This window comes from Scyliorhinus canicula, chromosome 9, assembly GCF_902713615.1.
Source record: "Scyliorhinus canicula chromosome 9, sScyCan1.1, whole genome shotgun sequence".
NCBI classification, from domain to species: domain Eukaryota; kingdom Metazoa; phylum Chordata; class Chondrichthyes; order Carcharhiniformes; family Scyliorhinidae; genus Scyliorhinus; species Scyliorhinus canicula.
This window is the reverse complement of record NC_052154.1, coordinates 193,748,333-193,763,339: the sequence shown is the minus strand read 5'-3', so window position 1 is coordinate 193,763,339 and position 15,007 is coordinate 193,748,333. Positions and strand designations below refer to the sequence as shown.

General features: G+C 49.5%; 1 non-coding gene across 1 annotated transcript; it reads left to right on the top strand.

Moving 5' to 3' along the window:
* Positions 1–14,370: 14,370 nt before the first annotated feature.
* On the top strand, positions 14,371–14,534 carry LOC119972030. Its single transcript, XR_005461969.1, has one exon. It is a non-coding gene; the product is annotated as a U1 spliceosomal RNA (small nuclear RNA).
* Positions 14,535–15,007: the final 473 nt, after the last annotated feature.

The window sequence follows — 15,007 nt, the reverse complement described above, 5'->3', positions numbered from 1 at the left end:
TATTGGTAGAGGGATTGAGTTCCGGAGCCATGAGGTCATGTTGCAGTTGTACAAAACTCTAGTACGGCCGCATTTGGAGTATTGCGTACAGTTCTGGTCGCCTCATTATAGGAAGGACGTGGAAGCCTTGGAACGGGTGCAGAGGAGATTTACCAGGATGTTGCCTGGTATGGAGGGAAAATCTTATGAGGAAAGGCTGATGGACTTGAGGTTGTTTTCGTTAGAGAGAAGAAGGTTAAGAGGTGACTTAATAGAGGCATACAAAATGATCAGAGGGTTAGATAGGGTGGACAGTGAGAGCCTTCTCCCGCGGATGGAGGTGGCTAGCACGAGGGGACATAGCCTTAAATTGAGGGGTAATAGATATAGGACAGAGGTCAGAGGTGGTTTTTTTACGCAAAGAGTGGTGAGGCCGTGGAATGCCCTACCTGCAACAGTAGTGAACTCGCCAACATTGAGGGCATTTAAAAGTTTATTGGATAAGCATATGGATGATAAGGGCATAGTGTAGGTTAGATGGCCTTTAGTTTTTTTCCATGTCGGTGCAACATCGAGGGCCGAAGGGCCTGTACTGCGCTGTATCGTTCTATGTTCTATGTTCTATGTATTCAGTGTTCCTCATTGCATTCTGAGATCCTTGCCCAATGCTGTGCTGTCACTTGCAAAGCTCTGGATCCTTCTCTTCAGCAGCACTGACTCTCTCTGTTCCAGAATTATTTGGTCCACTTCATCCTTCACCTCATCCAGTGCTTCAGCAAAATGTTTTTCTCTTCCTTCCAAGAAGAATCAAAGAGTTTCAGCACCTCTTGGATCTCCTCTGGATCGAGCGGAGACTCCCTTTTGACGCTGAAATCAAGAGGGGTGCCTGTTTTCAGATGCTCCGCCCCCTCCAACACGGCATCATTAGTGAGTATGCCACACGCTGTTGGGAGGGACGGCCTCAGGACATCACCTGAAGGTCCTCCCCTGATGTTCCACCCCCGATGGGCCGATGGGTCGACGTCCTGACAGCGTGGATCACTTATGGTCTGAGTTTTCGTCAACCTCGCGTGGCGGCTGCGGACTGTGTCCAGCGCCACCACAGTCGGGGGGGGGGGGGGGGGGGGAGAGAGCCATTCCGCTGACCGGGAGGGGGCTCGGGGGGAGCTGGGGAGACTGGTGAGGGGTGGTCCGGCGGGGTGGCGTGGGGGTTTATAGGGGGCAGGCCAGGTCAGCGCGCGGCCAGGGCCATGTTGCACGACGTGACCGCCGCAGGTCTCAATCGTGCTCATGCGGGGGGGGGGGGGGGGGGGGGGGGGCGGAGGGGGGGGGGGGCGGGGGGGGCGCGGGGGCGCGGGGGGGGCGGGGGGGGCGCCGCAGTGACCCCTGGTTCTGGACACACCCACCATCGGGAACATCCTTCCTGCATCTACCCTGTCCAGTCCTGTTTTACAGATTTCTATGAGATCCCGCCTCATTCTTCTGAACTCCAGCGAATACAAACCAAATTGATTCAATCTCTCCTCACACGTCAGTTCCACCATCCCTGGAATTAATCTGGTAAACCTTCGCGACACTCTATAGCTAGAACATCCTTCCTCAGGTAAGGAGACCAAAACTGCACACAGTATTCCAGATGTGGCCTCACCAAGGCCCTGTATAATTGCAGCAAGACATCCCTGCTCCTGTACTCAAATCCTCTCGCTATGAAGGCTAACATAGCATTTGCCTTCTTTACCGCTTGCTGTACCTGGATGCTTACCTTCAGCGACTGATGTATGAGGACACCCATGGCTCATTGCACATTCTCTTCCATTTATCTATCTATCTATCTATCTATCTATCTATCTATCTATCTATCTATCTATCTATCTATCTATCTATCTATCTATTTATTTATATTACTAGTACCCTATTTTGTTTTTGCCAATTAAGCGGCAATTTAGCGTGGCCAATCCACCTGCTCTGCACATCTTTGGGTTGTGGGGGTGAGACCCACGCAGGCACGGTGAGAATTTGCAAACTCCACATGTGAGGCAGCAGTGCTAACCACTATACCACCGTGCTGCACTCTCTCTCCTAATTTATGGCCATTCAGATTACAGTCTGCCTTCTCATTTTTGCTACCAACGTGGATGACCTTGCATTTCTCCAAATTATCCTGCACCTGCCATTCATTTGTCCACTCACTCAATTTGTCCAAATCACACTGAAGGGTTTCTACATCCTCCTCACAGCTCACCCTCCCACCCAACTTGGTGTCATTTATTACAACGTTTTCCTTCCTATCTGCTAACCAGCTTTCTATCCATCTCAAGACACTACCCGCAATCCCACGTGCTTTAACTTAACATAGTAATCTGCTATGTGAGACCTTGTCGAAAACCTTCTGAAAGTCTAAATAAACCACATCCACCGATTCTCCCTGGTCAACTCTACTCATGATATCTTCAAAGAATTCCAGAAGATATGTCAAGCATGATTTTCCTTTCGTAAATCCATGCTGACTTTGTTTGATTATACCACTGCTTTCCAATTGTGGTGCTATGAAATCTTTGATAATGGACTCCAGGAACTTCCCTACTATTGGCGTGAGGCTCACTGGTCTGTAGTTCCCTGTTTTTGTTCTACCTCCCTTTTTGAATAGCGGGGTTATACCAGCTACTCTCCAATCTCTAGGAACCATTCCAGAGTCCAATTTTAAAAAGAACCATTAATCCCTACTCTTTGTTTCCTGTCTGCCAACCAGTTTTCTATCCATCTCAATATACTCCCTCTACCTCCATGTGCTTTAATTTTACTCACTAATCTCTTGTGCAGGACTTTGTCAAAAGCCCCCTGAAAGTCCTAATATACCACGTCCACTGGCTCCCCCTCATCAACTCTGCTAGTTACATCCTCAAAGATTTCCAGTAGATTTGTCAAGCACGATTTCCCCTTCATAAATCCATGCTGACTCTGTCCAATCCTGCCACTATTTTCTGAATGCTCTGCTATAAAATCTTTGATAATAGATTCTAGAATTTTCCCCACCCTCGACACCAGGCTTACTGGTCTATAATTCCCTGTTTTCTCTCTACCTTCATTTTTAAACAGTGGACTTACATTAGCCACCCTTCAATCTGCAGGGACTGATCCAGAGTCTATAGAATCCTGGAAGATGACCACCAATGCATCCACTATTTCTGGAGCCACTTCCTTATGAACTCTAGGATGTAGATTATCAAGCCCTGGGGATTTATCAGCCTTCAATCCCATAAATCTCTCCAACAACATTCCTCTACTAACATTGACCTCCTTCAGTTCCTCCCTCTCAGAAAACTCTGTGTTCCCCAATATTTCTTGTGTCTGATTTGTGTCCTCATTTATGAAGACAGAACCAAAGTATGTGTTTAGTTGCTCAGCCATTTCTTTGTCCTCTATTATGCATTCCTCTGGTTCTGACTGTAAGGGCCCTACATTTGTCTTCACCAGTGTTTTTCACTTCACGTTACGGTAGAAACTTTTACAGTCAGTTTTTATGTTTTCTACAAGCTTAGTCTCGTATTTTATTTTCCCCTTCTTAATCAATCCCTTAATCACCCCCGATTTTGGCGTAGAAAGGGATTCTCCACTCGATCGCCGAATGCGATTTTGACGTCGGTAAGAGGAGAATCCCTCCCTTCGTATTTTATTCTTGCCTCTGACTTTAATCAAGACTCTACACCTTCTACTCCAGCTTAAAGATGAGCTTGAAAGAAGGAATTGTGGCCGTATAAAAGGGAAAGGGAAGGAGGATCCAGAGGAGATCCAAGAGGTGCTGAAACTTTTTGATTCTTCTTGGAAGGAAGAAAAAAACATTTTGCTGAAGCACTGGAGGCGAAGGATGAAGTGGACCAAATAATTCTGGAACAGAGAGAGTCAGTGCTGCTGAAGAGAAGGATCCAGAGCTTTGCTGAATTCTAAACTGCACCCAATCCTCAGACCTGTTGTTTTTCTTGGCCAATTTGTACGCTTCTTCCTTGGACTGAATATTATCTCCAATTTCTCTTGCAAGCCATGGAGTGGTCACCTTTCCCTTTTTACTTTTGCGCCAGACAGGAACGGACAATTGTTGCAGTTCCCCCATGTTCTCCTTGAATGTTTGCTATTGCCTATCCACAGTCATTCCTTTAAGTAACGTTCCCCAAGCGATCATAGCCAACTCACTCAATATCATCGTAGTTTCCTTTATTAAGATTCAGGACCCTAGTCTCAGAATCAACTACTTCACTCTCCATCTTGATGAAAAATTCGATAATATTATGGTCGCTCATCCCCAAGGGGTCTCACGCTCACCTATCGATTGTTTATTTCCTGCAGCTTCCATTTGAATAAGTTTCACACGTTCCTGCATAAACACTAACAAAGCGATTTACTGCACAAAGGTGATTGTCGGTTTACCTCTTTAAGGTATTGTTAACTCAATCTGCCTGACAACTGGCCAATATGACCCTAGTGTCAGGGTTGAAGGAAACAAATCTTTGAAAGGAAAAAGGGCGCACATCGGTGCTTTTCACCTTTGTGGTTTCAACCGTCTCTGCTGTGACTCTGGAGATCGTATGCTGACCTACTGCTCCAACAACAAGGTCGCCACATAAAACGGTGCTTCCAGGGATAGACAAAGTGGAATACTCCGCAATTATGATATCAGACCACGCCCCACACTACATGGACGTGCGGCTGGAGACGGGAAGGGCCCAGCGCCCCACATGGAGGTTGGACGGTGCCTTACTAGCTGACAAGGCCTTCAGCGAAAGGATAGCGCGGGCCATAGCGGAGTACACGGAGAACAACCAAAACGGGGAGGTCTCATCCTCCACGTTCTGGGAAGCGCTTAAGGCCGTACTAAGAGGGGAAATCATTGCCTTCAAAGCGCAAAGAGATAGGGAGGAAAGGGTGGCTAGGCAGAAGCTGGTCGACTCCATACTGGAGGTAGACCGTAAATACTCCGAGGCCCCGACCGTAGAGCTCCTGGCGGAGAGAAAAGAACTACAAAGGAACTTTGACCTGCTCTCCACCAGGAAAGCAGTGCACCAACTCCGCCAGGCACGCGGGGCCCTGTACGAACACGGAGACAAAGCCAGCCGCCTGTTGGCACACCAGCTGAGAAAGCAGGCAGCCAGCAGAGAAATTGCGCAAATCAGGGGTACCAGAGGCACGTTGGAAACAGAACCAGAGAGGATTAACAAAACCTTCAGGGCCTTCTACCAAGAGCTGTACACCTCAGAGCCCCCAACAGGGAAGGCTGGGATGAACCGGTTTCTTGATGGACTGGACATACCAGTCGTGGGAGAGGGCAGAAAACGGGACCTGGAAGCACCACTAGCACTGGGAGAGATCATGGAGAGCATTAGCTCCATGCAGACGGGGAAGGCGCCGGGACCGGACGGATTCCCGGCGGACTTCTACAAAAAATTCGCGACAGTGCTGGCCCCGCACCTGCGGGAGATGTTCATAGACTCGCTAGCTAGGGGCACACTGCCACCCACGTTAGCACAGGCCTCAATCTCGCTGATACCTAAGAAAGACAAAGACCCAACGGAATGTGGGTCATACAGACCCATATCTCTGCTGAACGCAGACGCCAAAATACTGGCCAAAATCCTAGCCAAAAGGCTAGAAGACTGTGTACCTGAGGTGGTCACAGAGGACCAGACGGGCTTCGTCAAAGGTAGACAGCTTACCTCGAACATCAGGCGCCTGCTGAACGTGATAATGACCCCCTCCGGGGAGAGAACACAAGAGGTGATCGTCTCCCTGGACGCAGAAAAGGCCTTTGACAGATTCGAATGGAAATACCTCATAGAGGTACTGGAGCGGTTCGGGCTTGGAACAGGGTTCACCGCTTGGGTAAAGCTCCTATACAACGCTCCCATGGTGAGTGTATGGACCAACAATACCAACTCCCAATACTTCCAGCTACACAGGGGCACCAGACAAGGATGCCCACTGTCCCCGCTGCTGTTCGCACTAGCAATCGAACCGCTAGCAACCGCGCTCAGGGCAGCAAAAAATTGGAGGGGGATCTGAAGGGGAGGCAGAGAGCACAGTGTCTCACTCTATGCAGATGATCTGCTCCTCTACATCTCGGACCCACAAAGCAGCATGGACGGAATCATCACGCTCCTGAAAGAGTTTGGAGCCTTGTCGGGCTCCAAACTCAACATGAGCAAAAGCGAGATCTTCCCAGTACACCCGCAAGGGGGGGGGGGGGGGGGGCACAGCACTAAAGGGGCTGCCATTCAAACAAGCCTGACACAAATTCCACTACCTGGGGATCCAAATAGCCCATGACTGGAAAGGGATCCACAAATGGAACCTCACCAGCCTGACGGAGGAAGTAAAAAAGGACCTGCAAAGATGGAACACACTCCCACTCTCCCTCGCGGGGAGAGTCGAGACGATCAAAATGAACGTACTGCCCAGGTTCCTCTTCCTGTTTAGATCCATTCCGATCTACATCCCCAAGGCCTTTTTCAAAGTGCTGGACAAACTTATCATGGCGTTCGTATGGGGGGGGTAAAAATGCTAGGATCCCAAAGAAGGTCCTACAAAAAACAAAATCCAGGGGGGGGCTAGCCCTCCCGAATCTACAATTCTACCACTGGGCGGCAACAGCCGAGCGAGTAAGGGGATGGATCCAGGAGCCAGAGGCTGAGTGGGTGCGTGCGGAGGAGGCCTCCTGCATGGGAACCTCCCTCCGGGCCCTCGCCACGGCAGCACTCCCATCCCCACCCAAAAAACACTCCAGCAGCCCAGTGGTGACAGCCACCCTCCAATCCTGGAACCAACTGCGGCAGCAACTTGGCCTGTACAAAATGTCGGACAAGGCTCCCATCTGCAACAACCATAGGTTCACACCAGCACTGACTGACGCCACCTTCAAAAGGTGGAGGCAGGACGGGGGGACACTGACAGTCAGGGACCTATACACGGACGACAGGATCGCAACACTGGACGAACTGACAGAGAAATTTCAGCTAGCTGGGGGGGAACGAGCTACGGTACCTGCAGCTCAAAAACTTCCTACGAAAGGAGACAAGGACGTACCCACAACCGCCACGACAGACACTACTGGAAGACCTACTGGACGCAAGTATCCTAGAGAAAGGGAACTGTAGCGACATGTATGACCGACTGGTAGAAAGGGATGACACCGTACTGGACGCAACAAGAATGAAATGGGAGGACAACCTGGGGATGGAGATAGGGTGGGGACAGATGTGAACGGTGCCAAAGAGGCCCGGCCAACCACGCCCACATGTTCTGGTCTTGCCCCAGACTTGTGGAGTACTGGACAGCCTTCTTCAAGGCTATGTCCAAAGTGGTGGGAGTGAGGGTGGAGCCATGCCCGATAGTGGCGGTCTTCGGGGTTTCAGACCAGCCAGATCTATTCCTGGGGAGGAGGGCGGACGCCCTTGCCTTTGCCTCCCTGATCGCCCGCCGTAGAATCCTGTTTGGCTGGCGGTCAGCAGCACCGCCCAGAGCTGCAGACTGGCTGTCCGACCTCTCGGAATCTCTCCAAATGGAGAAAATCAAATTCGCCATCCGAGGGTCAGACGATGGCTTCCACAGAACGTGGGAGCCATTCATGCAATTGTTCCGGGACCTGTTTGTGGCCAACGTACAAGAGGAAGAATAGTCGGGTGGCCAAGAACCAGGGGAAAATGGATGGGAATCGGGGGAAGGTGGCGGGGGGGGGGGGGGGGGGGGGGGGGAGGGCTGCGGGTTCGTTATGGGGGTTTGATGGCTAGTTAAGGCCCAAAACCAAACTATAAATAAATGCCTATGAACAGCCTCGGCCATATTGGGGAATGTAAAATATGTATGCCGGCTAAAGGGGGGGCGGCCACAGTTGTTATTACGAAGATGCTTACCTGTAAATATACATGTTAATTTTTGCGTGTTTTTTTTTCTCTCTCTAATAATTTGTAATTTGTTGGATATAAAATATGAAAACTCAATAAAAAACATTTATAAAAAAAAACAAGGTCGCCACATAACTCACTGAGACACATCTGCCTGATCTGAATCGGACATTCCAGAGTTTCCTGGGCTGCAATGTCCTGCTAAGCTATCGCCTGCTGAATTTCAAGCTGCTTAGCAGTGGGGTCAGTGTGACGAAGCAGTATGCCACAGGTCTCTGCTCCTATCACTGCTAAACTATACAGCTGAGAGGATATGGACAAATAGTTTCCAAATGCCTTAAAATGAATGCAACATATGAATCATTGCAACAGTATCGGACAAGACCGCATTCTTCTGAGGCTCTGCTGGGTGATGCAAAACATACAGACAAGCGCATGCAATGGATGTAGCTCCATGAAGAAGAAGCAATGGAATAGCTGTTACTCTGTTCTTAACTGGTCGTGGTGAGCTATTGTTATTAAGCTCCATGCATTTCCAATCACTTTTCCTCTCGTTAAGATCCTAGGCATCTTTGCTGAGTGCTTCCGATTGAAAGAAGCTTGTCATTATCTTTAACTCTACTGGGCCCAGTTATTAATACCAACAGGAAATCCCATGACTTTGCCTCATAGGGCCTGACTTACTTTATAAATCCACTCGATACAGACACAGTCTATTTATCACCCATGTGCAACTTGCAGCTGTCTTCAGCTACAAAGCACTGACTGTAGCAGTTGGACAAGGAAGTGCCAGCTGGAACAAGTAGTTTAGCAGTGACTGGATGCAGATTTCACTGCCAAGTGGGCAGCTGGAAGCCTGGGTGGCGACAGGCTACTGGTTCCTGAAAGGCCTCTGATTCATTGAAGATATGCTTCTGCTTGTCAAGGGTGCGGCAAGCAATCAGTTCCAGTGGTTATTTCATACTGCAATCCAATTATTCCTCATTAACTCACTGCACAGCTTCAACCCTCAGCGGAGTCAAGGCTGTAATCTGCGTTCTTTGAACAATGCCTATAATTACAGTGTTCACATCAAGAATTACACAAGGCCAGCCCACATTTTATTTGTTTCACATTTTATGAAAGTAATCATGAGGTTGTGTAGGACTTAGGACGGCATAATTAAAGAGATAGCTTCCATTGTGGTGGCCAACACAGCAAGCGGTATGGAGCAAAGAAAATCTGAAAAATGTCCCCAGAGCATTGGCAAGCCTCTTCACATCTATCCCCCCGTGCGAACAAGGAGAGCAACAGAGCAAAGTGCTACAGCTGGTTGTGATGCACATCAGCACATCCACTCTCTGCCATTTTGTGGCTCCCTTCTTTCCCAGGTTGGGGAGATTTGGTAGGTCTAGCTCCCTGGCTGATGAGCCACAAACCTTCGAACTCCCTGGCCCTGTCCAGGCCCGATATTCACCCTTGTTGTCCATTCATGTTTGTTCCAAGTTGGAACAAGCTCACTTTAAGAGTCCGATCACTTGGCATATTGACAGCATTATCAGCCGCTTGCGTGGGTAAACAGTCGTCAGTCTATCTTAACAGCCTGTAGAATGAACTCCTTTCCAATAAAGCTCTTGCGTGTTTGTACCTCCATGATCTGCAAGCCTATCCTTTCAAAATGCCACAAAGGTAACTGGTGACCAGGGGGTCAGAGCCACGGTGGCAGACTCCCCGAGAGCTGAGAAAAATAGAAAAATCATCGATCTGTGCACAGACATCCAAAAAGGATTAAGAAGCTAAAACGTTAGCTACACCAAAGCTGGTGTCGGAGGGGTGCCAAATATTGGCAGCAACCATTGAAGGAACCAAAACTTTAGCACAGGTTTCAGAGAAAACAACATCAAAAAGAAGCTCGCCAAGTGCTCTGCCCGGAAAGATCTGGAACAGTCCAGGGAGCACCATGAGTAACAGGAGTTCTGCAGCAATTGTTTAAAGCTGAGGGCATTCCAAACCTTCTTTGCAAACAAGAAATGAGGTAGTGCTGAAAATCTCAGGGTACAATGTGTTTACGCAAGCCCTTTCTATGGTAATAATGACAGGAATCTTTGGCAAAATGGGACTGTACGATCAGAGCACCGAACAGTGGCGTTCATATACTGAAAGAGATTACTTTGTCCAAGGTGAATAACATTGCGGCAGATATTGTCGCCCCAACTTTCCTGAGTACAATGGGGGGGGGGGGGGGGGGGGCGAAAACATTCAACGTCCTGCAAAGTCTGGTGCAGCCAGAGAACCCAGGCTCAGAAACCTATGATGAGATTTTGGAGATATTGGGCAGGAATCTCCGAGCCTCCGGGCCGGAATCGCACTCGGCACGGGGATGGAGAATGGGCGTCAGACCCACGCTCGGGTCCAACGCCACTCCAGCGATTCTCCGCTCCCCGAAGAATTGCCGCCAATCGGGTGTGCGCGGTCGATGCGACGCTGGTCGGGGACCATTGAAAGAGGCCCCCGCGGTGATTCTCCCAGTGCAGCTGGCCGAGTTTCCGCCGGCATGGTTCTCTCATGGTTCCACCCGGCGGGCACTCGGCTTGGCGGCTGCAGACTCAGTCCGCGGCCGCCTGGTGGGGGGCGGGGGGATCATTCGCCAGAGGGGGCCTCCAGGACGGCCATGCTATTGATCGGGGGCCACCATTCCACTGGCAATCTGGGGGGTGGGGCTATCTTCTTGCTGTCTCTCCATGGTGTGGGTCGGCCATGTTGCACAGGGTGGCCGCCGCGCGCATGCGCAGACCCCCCCCGACCAGAAGTGCAGGGCCCCGTATCAGCAGCCCAAGCTGTGAGGAGTACTCCGGGGCCCTGCTAGCCCCCGAGCAGGGGGCTCCAGGTAAGTCCAGAGTGATTTGCACACGTTTTCCCACAGGATTGGGGACATAGCCCCATTATTGGAGAATCCCACCCATTGCAGGGCCAGCTGTCACCTAAACCTTTGGTTATTGCCAATACTTTGAAGAAATTAGCTGAATACTGCAAATTTGGAGGTGTCTTGAATGACACCATTATAGACAGACTAGTATGTGGGTTAAGAAGTGAAGCTATCCAAAAAAGGCTGTTAACAGAAAGAGACTTAAACCTAAAGAAGGCTTTTGAAGTCGCAATCTCTGTAGAATTAGCAGCTAAGGAAGCCCAACAATTAAGTTCAAGTACTGGAATCCATAAAATGTTGGCTGAGACCCAAACGCAAATACAGGTTTAAAAGTATCACTGATGTGGGAAAACTGGGCATGCAGCAGCAGACTGCTGGTGCAAAGATACAAAATGCAGGGATTTTGGTTAAAAGGTGCACATTGAACGTGTGTGTTGGGGAAAGAATGAACAAGTTCTGAACAAGAACTGTTAAAAGAAAGAACCCAGTATATCAAATGGAAAACCGATTCGAGGGAAAAGGATCCACGCGATACAAAAAAAGGGTCTGAAAAAGGAGCAGGGTTACAGTCAGATGATGAACTGTCATTGATCAGACTGGCCATTGTGGGCGCAATAAATCTTTTACAGGGTCAGTCCTTGACTGGGCAGACAACTGGTAAAAATGGAGGTGGACGCGAGCAGCAGCCTCGTTGGTATTAGATTCTGTTTACCAAGAGAAACTACAATATATCATCTCAAACCCTCACTACTAAAACCGAGATTTTGAAAATGGTTCTGTCAAGGCCCTATAATGATGTAAATGTCCATCTAAACAGACAAACCACAGACTTGTTCCTCCACATCGATAAAGGTAGCTGGGCAACCCCAATTTGGAGAACCTGGCTGGAGAGAATCGAGCTAAACTGGATTGACATGAATCTCTTATCGGAGAAATGAATCTCTTGTCGGAGTCCGAACCAGGTCTACCTAAGATTTAAAAGAAACGTACAATTGTCTTTAATGGAGAGCCAGGAAGCATGAAAGAGAACACAGTCAAACTAAAGATTAAGGAGGAAAGGTAAGCCAGATGTCTAAAGGATAGGCCAGTGCCTTACACCGTCAGGCCCTCAGATGAGACAGAATTAGAAGCTGGTCAACACAAGGGTCCTCAAACCTCTTAATATAAATGATTGGGCAACATATATAGTACCGTGATAAAGAAGGATAATTTGGTATGCAGGTATTGTGGCCGGGATTCTCCGAGCCAGCGGCGGGTGGGAGAATCGCCGGTGATGCGGGAAGTTCCCGCCACGCCGCTCCGACGTCGGGACGCGATTCTCCTGCTATCGGAGAATCGGCGCCAATCGCGTGCGTGTGGTCGATGCAGCACCAGCTGGGGGCCGCTGAAAGAGGCCCCCTCGCCGATTCTCCACGGTCGAGCGGCAGAATTCCCGCCGAGTTCCGGCAAGTCCCACCGGGGTGGTTCCAACCTGGTACCACCCGGTGGGAGCTCGGACCAGCAGCCGCGGTGGCTGTCCTGGTGGGGGGGTGGGTGGATCTGACTCTGGGGGTGGCCTCCACTGGGTCCAGTCCCCGCGACCGGGGGCTATCGATCGGCGGGCGCCCGTGATCTGCAGGGTGCCTACCTCCTTCCATGCGGGCCCGCTGTAGATCACTGCCATGTTGCTCGCCGCCGGCGCGGAGACGGCCAGCACACGCATGCACCGGCACGGAGATGGCCACCGCGCGCATGCGCGGACCCACGCCAGCCCATCCGCCTTTCAGCGCTGGAGCAGCGTGCAGCACTCCAGCGCAGTGCTGCCCCCTGGGGATTGCAGGATCAGGAGGCCCATTGACACCGGCCAACACCACTCCGGTGCTTAAGCCGGCGTCAACACTTGGCCTGGATTTCGGAGAATTCCGGCCAGTGATTTTTGGGGTTAGTGAATATTATGGAAGGTCTATCCCTAAGTTAGCAACTATTCTCAAGTGTTTACATAACTTACTGTGTCAAAACAAGCAATGGGAATGGGTGGGTTAGTGTGAGAAAGCCTATATACGTGCTAAAGAGGCACTACTAAAGTCAGGTGTCCTGACACACTTTCATCTGAAGTTACCCTTGCAACCGCCTTGCGATGCATCACCTTGTGCAGTGGGAGCAATGGTGTCTCACATGAGGCCCAATGATAAAGAGAAGAATTTACATCAAGATCCTTGAAAAACGCAGAAATTAACAATGCCCAATAGAGAAGGAAGTTCTCGGCACCATTTTCAGAATCAAATCTATATGAAAGGAAATTTATTTTGCTGACAGATTAGCGACCACTGAAGGAGGGGGGGGGGGGGGGGGGGGGGGGGTGTTGTGTGAGGTGTGCAGGGGTAAATTAAAATAGCCCTCATCATATTTTATTTTAGAAAAGATATCTAATTTACATAAATATTGATTGAAAAAGATCCTTTGGTCTATTGATGGAAAGCAAGGAGACATTCAAGTAATAGCTTGACCCCTCCCATGGTAGTCTGACTTGCCCCTTTCCATTATTCTCCACAGAGGTGCAATGTGTTGTCATTATTGTAATTAATAAAATTAACCTAAGCCTTTGATGATCATCGGGCTAATCTGGTCCAATCAGGTCAAAGTGCTTTTGAACAGAAAGACCGTAATTGCCTTTGCGTGTTTCGCACTGAAATTGAAAATTGCTTTGAATTGTGCGGAAGGTGCATCTTCCCAAGTTATGTGGACTTCTTAACTGTTGGCAATACCTAAACGGTCATTAAAGTGGGTGGATAAACCCTGCTCTGGTCTTTATGTCTGTGTAACCGAAATCTAAGAAATTAGAAGTGACCTGGACTAAAAAGGATGAATGATTTACACTTTATACTTTGCCCTTCATGATTTACACTTCAAAGACAGGAAAGGTAGCATTTTTCACAACTACAGAATGACCCAGTCCCCTTTATCATCAGTGATATATTTGTGACGTTTGGGCACTGTTGCAATGTAGGGGACACCACAGTCAATCTGCACACAGCAAATCCCACACATTCTTTGTTAAATTTGTTTTTTATGGGATGTGGGTGCCACTAGCCTGGCCAGCATTTATTGCCCATCTCTAATTGCCCTTGAGAAGGTGGTGGTGAGCTGCCTTCTTGAAACACTGCAGACCATGTGATGTAGGTACACCCACAGTGCTGTCAGGGTGGGGGTTTCTGGATGTTACCCCAGCGACAGTGAAGGAACGGCGATATGTTTCCAAGTCAGGATAGTGAGTGACTTGGAGGGGAACCTCCAGGTGGTGGGGCTCCCAGGTCTCTGCTGCTAGATGGTAGTGGTCGTGGGTTTGGAAGGTGCTGGCTAAGGAACCTTGGCAGGTTCCTGCAGGGCATCTAGTAGATGGTTCACACGGCTGCTACTGTGCATCGGTGGTGGAGGGATTGAACATTTGTGGAAGGGGTGCCAATCAAGCGGGCTGCTTTGTCCTGGATGGCAAAAATGACCATTAATCATCTTTTACTTCGCAATTCAGTGGACTGGTTAAATATTGGCCATGACACTGAGGTGAATCCCGGCCGTTGTGTTTTTTTATTTATTCTTACATGCAATGTGTGCACTGCTGTACTTACCTGGCAGGGGTGAAACCAAGATCAAGAAGGTGGTTCGCCCAGGACGAGGCTAGCCCATTGCACTTCGGGTGTGCTGACGCCTGCGATGTCCCCAAATGCGGGATACTCGACTGCAAAATTTGTGGTAGTGGGGGGCTGCGTTCGCCCTCTCCCCTGATAATAAAAAATAAATAAATGTGTGCACTGCTGGCAATACTAGCACTTGTTGTCCATCCCTAAATTATCCTTGAACTGAATGGCTTGTGAGGCCATTTCAGAGGGCATAGAACATAGAACAGTAGAACATAGAACAGTACAGCACAGAACAGGCCCTTCGGCCCTCGATGTTGTGCCGAGCAATGATCACCCTACTCAAGCCCACATATCCACCCTATACCCGTAACCCAACAACCCCCCCCCCCCCACGTTAACCGTACTTTTTTTTTAGGACACTACGGGCAATTTAGCATGGCCAATCCACCTAACCCGCATATCTTTGGACTGTGGGAGGAAACCGGAGCACCCGGAGGAAACCCACGCAGACATGGGGAGGACGTGCAGACTCCGCACAGACAGTGACCCAGCCGGGAATCGAACCTGGGACCCTGGAGCTGTGAAGCACTTATGCTAACCACCATGCTACCGTGCTG